Below are 13,654 nucleotides of genomic sequence, written 5' to 3'. Positions count from 1 at the left end.
AAAGCCTCGTATGTTCGGAGTCTAGATCGTATCAATATCGACATTATCGTCTTTTTCCTAAGATATGGAAGAGAAGTGGAGAGCAGAGAAGAATTGATATATGTAAGTGAAGACCAAGAGGAAAACGAGATTGAGGGAACGTTCAGATCAGCTGCCTATGCTGTGCAAATGAACTGCGGGAGTGTGGAAAAAGGATGCTAAATTATGTAAGGAAGCTGCTCTCACGTTTCCACTCGACCACAAAAAATATAAATAAAGTAAATTCAGAGTCGCAGCATTAACAATTAACATCCTATCATGCTCTTTGCCTACAGTTAAACAGAGGGATAAGTAAAGCTAAATATTGATTAATGCAAAAGGAACACAACTGCAGACTCTTTCCACCATATGCATGTGTCTTACAAGCTAAACAGTCATGCTATCCTCCTGGAATGCTAATAGATGATTTTAACATGAAGCTTCCATTACAATCTGTACTTGATCATATGGCCACGAGATTAATTGAATAACAATGAGAGGCATTTGAATTATTGCCAAGTTATCTCGAACGTAAATATAAAATGATTACTAAGTATGGATTTGATGGTAGCGGGGTCAAGCTCTTTATTCATTGCCAGCTAGTGGAATAGACACAGCTACCAAGTCACAATTATTCGCCACCTTCATTTGCCCTATCACTATAAAGGTACAGGACACTAACATCATAGTGTGGCAGAACCCGGCCCCATCATCTCCAATTTATTGTCGACTTCTCCATTTGCAGTTTGCCAAAGAAACACCTGAATTAACGAGAAAGAGTTTTCTAGTATTTCCAGTGAAATTTCTGCACTTCAGCCAACCACTGAAACCGGCACTGAAATTACACATAACATCATTCCTACCATGGTTGACGGCAAGGTGTGTCAAGCCTTATCAGGTAATCGATCATCTTCGTCATGCTACCTCTGCTTGCCCGCCACGAAGCCATCACAAATGAACAATTTAAATCATATAAAAGAAAAGGGTGTTGCTGATGACTATTTAAAACACAGCATCTCCCACTGCATCTGTACATAAATTGCATGGAGTGTGTACTGCATATTGCCTACAGAATGCAGCTAAAAACATGGAGGGTTCAAGGAAAGGAAGCTCATGAGGCTATGGCAGCTGAAAAGAAAAGAGTTCAGAAAGAAATGAAAGATGAACTCCACATAAATGTCGATCTACCATGCCAAGGCAGTGGTAACACCAATAACGGCAACACTGCGAGGAAGTTTTTTAAAGAGTGGGCTTCTGCAGCCAGAATAACTGTTGATGGTGAGATAATCCGGAAGTTAGGGGTCTTGCTAATTGCATTAACTTCCGGATTTACAATTGATGCACGTGCTTATGAATTATATGCCGAGGCAACTGCTAAGCTATATGTAGCTAACTACAAATGGTGCAACATGCCAGTCTCTGTGCATAAGATGTTAATTCATGGAGCACACGTCATTGACATGCTCTGTATACCCATTGGCCAAGCATCCGAAGAAGCCATTGAAGCCAGACATAAAGACATAAGAAGGATATGTTGGATCACTCATGTAAATCTCTCGGTCAAGAGTAAATGAAGAACCTGATGCATTGGCTTCTTGCATCCTCTGATCCAATGGTTGCAGTCCACCGCAAAAGAGGAATGAAAAAGGGCAATGAACTCTCAGAGGATGTTCTTTCATTATTAAAAGAATCTTCATATCCCAACTTGGATGTAGGAAATATAGTGATGAAAATGATGTTTGATGCTGCTGATGATGGAAATTATGCCATATAAGTAACATGTTTTCGTTTGGTTTTCTACTATTTTGTTTGAAGTATATTTACAGTAATATTATTGTTAATGTTGCATTTAGTTCTTTGCTTGTACAAATTTTATTTTATTTATCTGTTTTGTCTAAATAAACATGGCAATACACTATCTTACTTTTTTTTTTATTCCTTTTCAAAAATTTTTACACAAAAGGAAATATGGAGAGGGAAAAAAAGGTGATTAATAACTAGTAGAATTGTTTAGTTAAATGATTGTTAATTCCCGCAGATTTTTTTTCTGGAGGTTCTCTCGAACTGCCCTCACCCTTTAAACATACATATGCTACCCTCAAGTAACATTCTACTTCATATGTTATACATTAGTTGGGTCACGATCCACTATCTCCCAGCATCGATCTCATGAAGAGCCAATCACTTCCTAGGGGCGACCCCTCACACAAACAAATTCTGACACGTCAGATCTCAGGCTGATCGGACCATGTTTGAACCGGCGGTCACAACCGACTAAACCCCCATCGAGGAGGTTATGACACAGAAGATAATTTTATACAATAAGCCTCTCCCATTGCAGTATTACAGAATAAGTAATATACAGAATATTGATACGCCCTAATATGAGTATGTGATTTACCAGCAGCGGCTACATATATGTTTATATATATATAATATATATATAATATATATATATTATATATATATATTAAAATATATATATATATATATATATATATAAAATATATATATATATATATAATATATAAATTATATTATATAATATATATATTCAAATTAATTATTATTTTTATATATATATATATAAAATATTATAATTATTATAAAAATAAAAAATTTTATATTTTAAAAAATTTTAAAATATATTTAATATAAAAATTAATATTTATATATATATTTTATATAAAAAAAATTTTTATATAAATATATATTTTAATATATAATGTAAATATACATAATATATAATTTTAAAATATATATTATATATATATAAATTTTTATATATATATATATTAAAATAATAATAATATATATATATATAAATAGTACATTTTGTAATATATATAAATATATATAACTATAAAAATATATAAAATATATTTTATAAAAATAAAATAAAAAAATTATATTTTATAAAATATTTTATTAAAATTATATATTATACAAAAGAATTTTAATATATAATTTTAATAAAAAAATTTTTATATATATTATAATAAATATAAATATATAAATAATAAAATTTATTTTATAATTAATATAAAATATAATAATATAAAATTATATTTTAATAATCTATAAAAAATAAAAACTTTAATATATATTTTATATATTATTATAATAAAAATTAAATATATAAATTTATCTTAATTATAATAAATTTTAAATTTTTTAAAATTTTTAATAGTATATATAAAATTAAAAATAAAAATTATATTAATATATAAAATATATAAAAATATAATATCTATTTTATATATATAAAATATAATTAGTAAAATTATTATATAAAATATGAAAAATTATAATTTTTATAAAATTAATAATTTTTTAAAAAAAAATTTTCTATATATAATATAATAAGATTTTAATAGGGGAAAATATATTTTATTATATACAAAAAATATAATATATAAATATTATTAAAATTATATTTTTTTATATATATATATTTTTATTTTATATATAATATATATTATATATATATTATATATAATAAAATTATAATATATAGGTTTTTATAATCTATATATATTAAAATTATATATAAAATATTTTATATAATAATATATTGTTATATATAATATATTTTAATATATTTTTTATATATATATTATCTAAAATATATATGTTTTTGATATATATACAAATATAATAATATATAAAAATTATAATATACATAATTAAAAATTATATATAATATCCATATATATAAAATTTATATATAAAAAATATATACATACAAAAATATATATTATATATAATATTTTTTTTTAATTATAATATATATAATATATATATATATAATATATATATATGTATATGAAATATAGAAAATTTTATAGATATATATGTATATTTTTTAATATATTATATTTTTAAAATTTTAATATATAAAATATATATATTAATTTTTTTAAAAAATATATATTATATGAAAATATATATAAAATCTATTATATATATAAATTTTTATATATTTTATTTATATATATATAATATTATTATAAATATAGTAATAAAAAAGTAATCTAATATATTATATATATAAAATATATTATATATTATAAAAATATATATATTTTACATTGAAATATAAAAAAAATAAATTTTAATAATTTTATATATATTTTATATAATAAACTATTTTATATTATTATATATTATATAATATATAATAAAATATATATATATTTTTATAGTTTTACATATTAGATTTATGTATATGATATATTAAAATTACTTTTTATATATTATAATATAAATTATATATATATAAAATATATATTATTAATATATTATAAAATAATATATATATATAATATAACTTTATATTTAAAATTTTAAAATTATAATATATATATAATAATATATATAGATATATATATATATTTTGGGGGTTTAATTTTTTTTTAATTTATTTTTATTTTTTTTAATTTTTATTTTTTTATATTTTAAATTTTTAATATATATAATATATATATATTATATATATTAAAAAATCGATTATATATACTATATATAAATGTGGGTGTTTTATATGTAATAATTTTAAAATATTATAAATATATAAAATAATAATATATTTATAAATAGATATATATAAAATTATATAAAAATATATATATATTTAAATATATAATACATATATAAAAATATATATAAATAATAAAATATATATAATAAATATATATATAATATTTTATATATATATATTGTATAATTATTATATATTTTTATTTATATATATATAATATAAAATATAATTATAATCCCAATGCCCCCCAACCCTTTGTTTCCGCCATAGGGTTAAAAAAAAAAAAAATATATATATTATTTTATTTTAAAATATATAATATATTATATATATATAAAATATATAAATACATATATATAAAAAATATATAAAATTATAAATATTATATTTTTTTTAATATATATAATATAAATATATAAAATTTTAAATAAATTAATATATATAAAAAATTAATATATATAAATTTTAATATACTTATATAATTAATTTTATATAAAATATCTTTTATATTTACATTATTAATACATATATATTATTAATATATAATATATAATTATAATATAATATATATATATATATATATATATATATATATATATATATTTTAATGGCTATATATATTTTCCAATAATCTATCTATCTATCTATCTACTTTATTCTATTATTTTATTTTTAAATATAATATTTAATATCCCCAATCTAGATAAAAAAAAAGCAATTAAGATTTCTTTTAAAAATAAAATCGCCGCCACCCCCCCAGGGTTTTTATTAGAAAACGGGGAAAAACAAATCTTTTCCCAAGTGAAAAATTTTTTTAATAACTTTAAAAAATCAAAATTTCCCTTAATGAAGGGATTGGAAAACTAAGTAAAAATTCTCTATATTTTACTATTTTTTAAAAATTTCAATATTATTACAGTAATTAAAAATTGTTAAAATACATTTTAATCTATATTAAAAATTTTGTTAAAAAACATTCAATCCCATATTAAAATGGAATGTTTTTTTAAAAAATCGATAAAAATAACTGAAAGCCCTGCTTTCCAGAAAAACCCCCCAAAGAAAACCCGGGCCCTGGTTCCGTCTCTTTCTTGAAAAGCGTCTCTCAGACCACGGGGGCGACCCCGGGGGCAAACCCCGCCCGGGGCTCACTCACACACATAAAACATCACGTGGGTCGTACCTCGTACGATGTCTTTTTCATCACGGTTTTTTTTCCCCTTGTGCCACACCCTGATTTTCCTTTCTTTTTTAGCATTTTTGGAAAATTCCAACTTTCCCAAACCCCCCCCCCTAAATAACAGCCTGTCCCCGGGGGATGCTACACAGTCTTCTAGGGACCGCAGTAACCCCGCACGGGGGGGCCAAAAAAGGGCACCCTTGCCCAAGGTTTACCTGTAGGGTATCGGAAGGCAGGGGAGCCTTAAACTCCTGTTGGGCTATGTAGCTAACCCGATACCCAAAAAAAAAAGTTTTTTATACTTCGGGGACCTTTTTGGGGGGGGTAATATTTAAAAATTTTCTCTACTTTTTCTGTCACTATACGGGCGGCATAGGTTTCCTTTTTGCCCACCCATATATTTTAAAGCACAACCTTTTAAAAATATTAAAAGTGTTTACAATCGTGAAACCCAAAGGCCACATTTTCTATTACATTTAGACCCTTTTTTTTTTCCACATATGTTGCACCCCGAGCGCTCCGGAGAGTCGAAGCGTCTATTCGTGTTGGCAGGAGTCGGTGACCAGATTTTTCTTAGTGTGGGTTCTTCAAAGATTTTTCCCTTTTTTAAGATTCATTTACCTGAGGGACTTTGCCCGCGAAACTTGGGGGGTACTTCCAAGTTTTTTTGTGCCAGGGAGGTTGACAGAGCTGGTAAAAAGAAAATGTTTTTTCTGACACTTTCCGGGGGAACCCGATGGTTCTTAGAGTGCCCCTCTTAGGACCCCCTGGGCTTTGTCACAATTTTTTTAAATGTTTCCCTTTGGGTTTTTGCAGTTGGGGGACTAGATTTCCTCGGGAAGTGACATAAAACCATTCTTCGCCTGAGCGGATGCCCAAAAGGTGGGAAAAAAGTCATCCAGGACCCCATTTTCTGCAGTAGCTTTCCGCTTCCTCCTCGTCGAAAAAGGGCCCCGGGTTGCAGGTAAAATGACCCCCCCCCACGGCGCAGGAGGGCAGCATCGGCCGGGGAAAACACTCCATCCCGGGGAATGGCTTTGCATTTTTTTAATAAGGTCCCTCTTTTCCACAAAACAGGTCCCCGGCCTCTGAAACAAGAAGGACAGCAGCAGAAATTGGGTTTTGGATAAAAACCCTAGAGTTCCCAAAATGGGTCTGGGGAAAGATTTACCAGGGAAACATCCATTTTGGGGGCCCGGGAAAGGGGAAAATCAGATTTTACCCCAAATTTTTCCCCAAAAAACTTTCCCGGCATTATTTTACATTTAAAAAAAAAGTAATAGGGGTTTAAATTTTCTTCCCTTTGGAGGAATTATGAGGGATACCCCCTTTCCTTTATTAAAGTATTTAAAATTGGGTAAGAGTAAATCAAGGGGGAATAAAAATTTTGGGGAAAGTTACTTTCGTTTTTTTCCCCCCAAATTTTTCCCTTTTTTTGTTTTCTCTGAAACCCCGGGCCACTTTCATTCTTTTTTTTTTTCCCTACGCCCCAAAGAGGCTGGGGGGGGCCCCCCTCGGGGGGCAAGGGGCCCCCCATTTTCCCTTGTTGGGCCAATTTTTCCTTTTAAGTCATTCCTTGGGCCCTTGCAGCAGGCTTGGGGGGCTTCTTGTTTTGTGCAGGAGTTAAACGGAAAAAATTTGCCTGACCTTCCGGGGGCCCAAAGGTTTTTAAGTCCCATCTTTAACCTCCGGGACTTGGACTTTTTTTTCCTGTTTTCGAAATTTTTTCCCTGCATTTCCCCAGGCGTAAACATAAAATTCCAGATTTCTTGGTTTTTCCTTCCCCCCGGGCGGGTTGCGGAGGACCTGTGGGGCCGGAGGTTTGGCCCGGAGACATTCCTCGGGGCTTGCATCCAGGCCCTTTCCAACGGTCCCGGCCTCAAAAAGGCAATCGATTTGGTTGGGGGCCCTGTCTGGGGGAAGCATCCCCTTTCTTTTGGTGGGACTAAAAAAGTCAAATACCTCATTTTCCACCCTTTTCCGAAAAGTATAGGAGTATTTTTCACTTTTGTTTGAGGGCCCCTTCTTTTAGTTTTAGAAAGGCCTCCAAGGAATTTTAAAAGGTCTCCTTTTTTCCCAACCTTGTTTTTTTCCTGACGACCGGAAGTTCCAAAAGCTTAAAAAAAATTTTAATAGTTTCAAACCCGCCAGATCCCAACTTTTAGAAAAATCTTCATTTTTAAAGGCCCTTCATTTCATTTAAAAAAGTAACAGTATCTAACATTTGGCAATTTCTCTTTTTTATCCCATTATTGGGTTGAACTATCGAAATTAGTTCCCCTCCTTATATTCCTCAAAAATTCCCAAAAATTTTTCCCCCCGGGGAAATCGTGTCAGAACGACCTAAAAAAATCCTTTTATATGATTTCTTTCTACATGCCCAATATTGTGTTTTTCCCGGCCTCAATCCTTCTTTTTTTCCTTACATTTTTTTTAAATTTATCGTAATCCAAGTTTTTTAACACCCTGCCTTTAATTTTACCCCAAAGGGAAAATCTCCTGTTTTACTCAAAATTTCTGTTTTAAATTTTATTAAGGAAAAACCCCGGAAGGATGACTTCCTTTTTGGTTCCCCCATTAATTTTTTTAATTTTAATTATTTAACTGTATCCTATCTTTTCTTTTTTTCTTTCAAGTCCTAAAAATTCCCTTTTTTTTTTTTCAATCCTTATTTCTTAATTTCCCAAAGGGGAAAAAACCTCCCATATCTTCATTTTTTTTGTTGGTTCTTTATTTAATTTTTAGGAAACTTGATTTCTATTTCCTTTATCTGTTTCTCTTCATCCAATTTTTCTTTTTTTTAACATCATTATTTTTTTTCCTATTTCCCACTATAAATTGCCCTTTTTTCCTCCCCATTTTTTTTTTAACCCGGCCCTCTATTTGGGGTTTTTAAACCCCCCTTCTTTGGTTCTTTAATTTCCTTTCATTTTTAAAAATTTCTTTACTCTGTTCTTTCAATAACCTTCCTTACCAAGATTTTTCTTTAAATAATTATGAAAGGGGGCAGCTTTAGCAAAAAGGCTTTTTCCTTGGTAATTTTCTTAAGGCCTGGACATGCCCCCTTCCTTTCCCAATTACCAAATTTTTTAAAAATAAAATTTTCCCTTGGGCCATTAGCTTATTGGAAAAGGGTACGTTTTAACCAAATTCCTTGGTTGAATATTTTGGGAAAACCCCTTTCCCCCATCAGAAATATTTTGTGGATCCCCTTGTAAAGCCTTCAATGCCTTTCGACCAATGACCAATTTTTATATCAAAAATTTTTAAAGGTAAATTAAAATTCGAAAATTCAGTTTCCTGGCCCAATATTCATAATGCCCCAGAATTTCTTAATTAGAAAGGTTTGAAAACCCTTCCAAAATTTAGCGAAATTTTCCCCTATTCATTGGAATCAAAACCCTTATTCCCAAAACCCATCCTGAAGGAAAACCTACTTAAATTCTTACTTTGGGTTTACACCATGGAATTTCTAAAACAATCTAATAAAATTTCCATTTTTTAGTGAAATATCCAATTTCAACCCCTTAATTTTGGCCCCCAACCTCGAAAAATAAATACCCTATTTTTACTTTTTAAAAATTTTACCCTATTCAATTTCACTTTAAATCACCCTGTACCATTTCACCTCAAATTTAAATCCCCCATTTTTAGCTGCCACCGTAAAACACCCCAACAATCCCCAAAACCCTATCCACCACCATTTTAATTTAATATAATATATTATCTATATAATTTTATGGGATACAAAAATATAATTATAATAAGTAATATATATTATATATATATATTTATTATATAATAAAATTATTTATATATATATTATATATTATATATAAATTATATATAAAAATTTTATATTTTATATATATATAATCATATATATTATTATAAATTATAATATATATAATATATATATATATAAAAATTATAAAATTATATATATATATTTTATATATTATTTATATTATATATATTATATTTATTTTTTATATATAATATAAAATAATTATATAAATATATTTTAAAAATATTAAATATATTATAATATATATTTTAATATATATGATAAAATTATATTATATTATATATTTTAATATATATTATATAATATATAATATTATATATAAAAATCTATATATAATTAATATATAAATATAATTTTAATATATATATTTAATATATATAATATATATTATATATATATATTATTTATTTTAATATCTAAAATATATTTATATATATATTATATAATTATATATATATATATATATTTTTTTTATGGGGTGGTTATGTGGTTTATGGGCGTGTTTAAGGGATAACCCTTAAAAAGGGAAAATGGTTAGAGCAGTGAGTGGGTGAGTAGTTGTTGAGACAGACATATGGGGAACTAGAATTAAAAAAAAAGACCCACTATGGGTCTGTTTAGTTTTTACGGGGTGAGAGTGACCACAAGAGATTTTAAAAGGATTCCTGGGAAATATCGAGAATTATCAGGGACGACCAGATGGCATATTATATAATGTTTTAGATAAGCCTTTTAGAAAGGCTTTCGAGTGGTGGTACCCAAAAATGTATCAAGTACAGCTTTAAGGTTACTCATTCGATTCCCGTTGCAGGGCATGGGGTGTTTGGTAACCTTAAAGAGATTGGAATTATTTGCATTTTTTCCAAACATGAAGAAAAAAGTAAAGGAATATTGTTCGTCCTGCGACATATGTTTGCGCTGTAGACCAGGCAAACATATCCCTGTCCTCTCTTAAGATCCCTGAAGTGTCAAGGCCTTTTTAGCGTGTCCATATGGATATAGTGGGTCCGTATCCGGAATCTGAAGCTTTCGTTACATTCTTTCGGTAGTAGATGCTTTGACAAAATACCTTTTTGCAATTTCCCTTAAAGTCTAAGGAAATTTATTAGAAGTCGCGAAGGCATTTATGAATGGATTCTTTACATAGAGGGGGCTCCAGTCAAAACATTTCTGATGGGGGGGGGGAGTTCGTTAACGAACTATTCAAAACGCTAACAAAGGAATTTGGGGTTGATAAACTACTATTTCTCCCTATCATCCAAGCTCAATGGTCAAGTGGAAAAGTTAATGGTACATTAATAAAAATTTTTCGTACGATGGTCTGGGACAACCCGTCAGTGTGGGGTCGAATGTTACCTATGGCAGAGTTAGCTTACAATACTGCTTACCATAGGGTGATAAAAGGACACACCTTTTTTCACGCTAAAGCATCGGGACCCCATTTTCCATATATTTTATTTTCAAAGACCAGCTCCTTGGGATAATGTGGAAAATTATTTGCAAGAGACGAGATCATGGGCTCAAGATTTTTAAGATGCAAGAACATATTGAAGAAGATTCCAGAGAAGGCCAAGGGATCGGGCCCTTTTGCCAAGCTTCCCCAATCATAGAAGGAGACCGGTATATCTCAAAGCCACTCCTAAGGTGGGGTTGAGCAAAAAGGTGCAGCCTTTAAAATTCTGGACCATATAGGTAATAGAAAAATCAATGATGTATTAAAAAAATTTAAAAGTTGGGTGATGGAAAGAACGCAAAGACACGTAGATAGGTTGAAATTAGAAAGTCATTAGTAAGGGCCAGGCCCATAATATAGATAAAGCATACCCAACAGAAGAAAAAATTGAAGAATTTGAGGATGACGATAGTTTGGAAACTTTGGAAGTTCCAGAGAAATATGTGGATTTGAGAAAAAAGGAAACATGGGGCATATTATTTACGGGGTCGGAAGTAGAAGAATACAAAGGAGAACAGATAAGATAATAACCGGGGTTATATATTAAAATATACATACAATTTCAGATTGTGGGATGACCACAGCCAGGGTGGAGTCCGAAGACTCCCTTGCTCGTTCTGGCTGGTTTTTGTTCCCTATTCTAAGGGAACTTATACATCGACAGTACAGATCGTTCCTGTCAAAATAAACAGGGAGAGTTTTTAGATCCCTTTTGAAGATTGACAAAAATTAAAAGAGACTGAGGATAGTTTAAAAAAAACTTGGATTATCTGAGATGAAACCATGGAGAGACAAATCGTAACCAGAAAAAATGAAGGAATTGTGATTTCCGACACAATTGTCACAATAATTGACAATATGAGAAAGAATATAGACAATCATATGACAACAATTCGAATTTTTTTAGGTCAGTTCATCAAGCCGACAGAAGCGTTCTCTCTGGGAGGGACTAAATTTGGTTAGCAATGTTGCAGGATTGATAATGGGATGGGTAACTAAACATCGTATAGATATGTGGGACACCCAAACATGGAATCTGATAAGTTAGCACAAAGAGCTATTGAAATGGCTGGGGTCACCACTAGCCTGTTAGACACTGTCATTATTCGGAGAATGAAATAGCGAGGGCACTGGAGAGAATGGATGAAACTATTGGTGTCATAGAGTAGTGGTCACTGACTTGGGTCGGCGGGTTGCAACTATTAGAGAAGATATTTTTGTGTAGTTCGTCCTGGAGAACTACCGGGCTATTCTCCGAGGAGTCGAGGAAAACCAAAAATTCAATTTTGGGAGGGTTACGGGAAGCAAACGTACGTAGACTTTCGCCAATTTTATTACCCCTGATGTACTCTTATCCATATTAAAAAAAAAACGTTAATAAAGGGAAGGGTATCCCTCATAATTCCTCCAAATGAAGAGAATTTACACATATTACTTTTCTTTAAATGTAAAACTAATGCCTGGAAGTTCTTTGGGAAATTTGATGGTATATCTGACTTTCCCTTTACCAGGCCACCAAATGGATGCTTTCCTGGTCCATGCTTTCCCCAGACCCATCTTGAACTCTACGGCTTTTATCCATACCCAGATTTCTGCTGCTGTCCTTCTTGTTTCAGAGGCCAGGGACCTGTTTGTGGAAAAGAGGGACCTTATTGACTGCAAAGCCATTCAACCGGGATGGAGTGTCTGTCCGGCCGATGCTGCCCTCCTGCGACGTGGACAGGTCATTACCTGCATATCCGCGGCTTTTTTTGACGAGGAGGAAGCGAAAGCTACTGCAGAGATGAGGTCCTGGATGACTCTTTTCCACCCGTTTCATCCGCTCAGGGGAAAAATGGATTATGTCACTTCCTCGAGAAGAAATCTAGTCTCCAACTGCATAAACCAAGGAACATTTAATAAAATTGTGACAAAGTCCAGGGAGTTTCCCAAAGAGGGCACTCTAACAGTACCATCTGGTTTTCGGAGTGTCAGCAAACACTTTCATTTTACCAGCTCTGTCAACCTCCCTGGCACAAACAACATTGGAAGTTACGCCAAGCTTCGCTGGCAAGAAGTACCCATGTAAATGAACTCTTAGAAAAGGAAATCATAGAAGAACCCACACTAAGAGAATCTGGTCACCGAGCCTCCTTGCCAACACGAAAAGACGCTTCGACTCTCCTGGAGCGCTCTTGGGTGCGAACATATGTGGAAAAAAAAAAGTCTAAAAAAGTAATAGTAATGTGGCCTTGTGGGTTCTCACGATTGTAAACACTTTAAAATATTTAAAGATTGTGCGTTAAAATATATCGGGGGGGGCGAAAAGGAACTATGCCGTCCCTAAGTGACAGAAGAAGTAGAGAGAAATTAAATATTATCCTCCCCCCAAAGTGTCAAGAAGTAAGAAAACTCTTTTTTTTCGTATCGGTGTTAGCTACATAGCTCACAACAGGAGATGTAAGGCTCCTCCTGCCTTCCGATAGCCTACAGGTCCCCTGTGGCAAGGTGTAGTACCTGTTTGCCTCCCGTGCAGGGGTTTCTGCGTGTGCTAGAAGACTGTGTAGCTCCAGTCCTGGGACAGGCTGGGTTTCTGAGGGGGAGGGATATGGAAGATTGGAATCTTCCACAAATGCTAAAAAAGAAAGGAAAATCACGGGTGCTGGGCACAAGTGG

The sequence above is a fragment of the Penaeus monodon genome, chromosome 44, assembly GCF_015228065.2.
Source record: "Penaeus monodon isolate SGIC_2016 chromosome 44, NSTDA_Pmon_1, whole genome shotgun sequence".
Classification (NCBI taxonomy): Eukaryota; Metazoa; Arthropoda; class Malacostraca; order Decapoda; family Penaeidae; genus Penaeus; species Penaeus monodon.
This window is presented reverse-complemented; position numbering follows the sequence as displayed.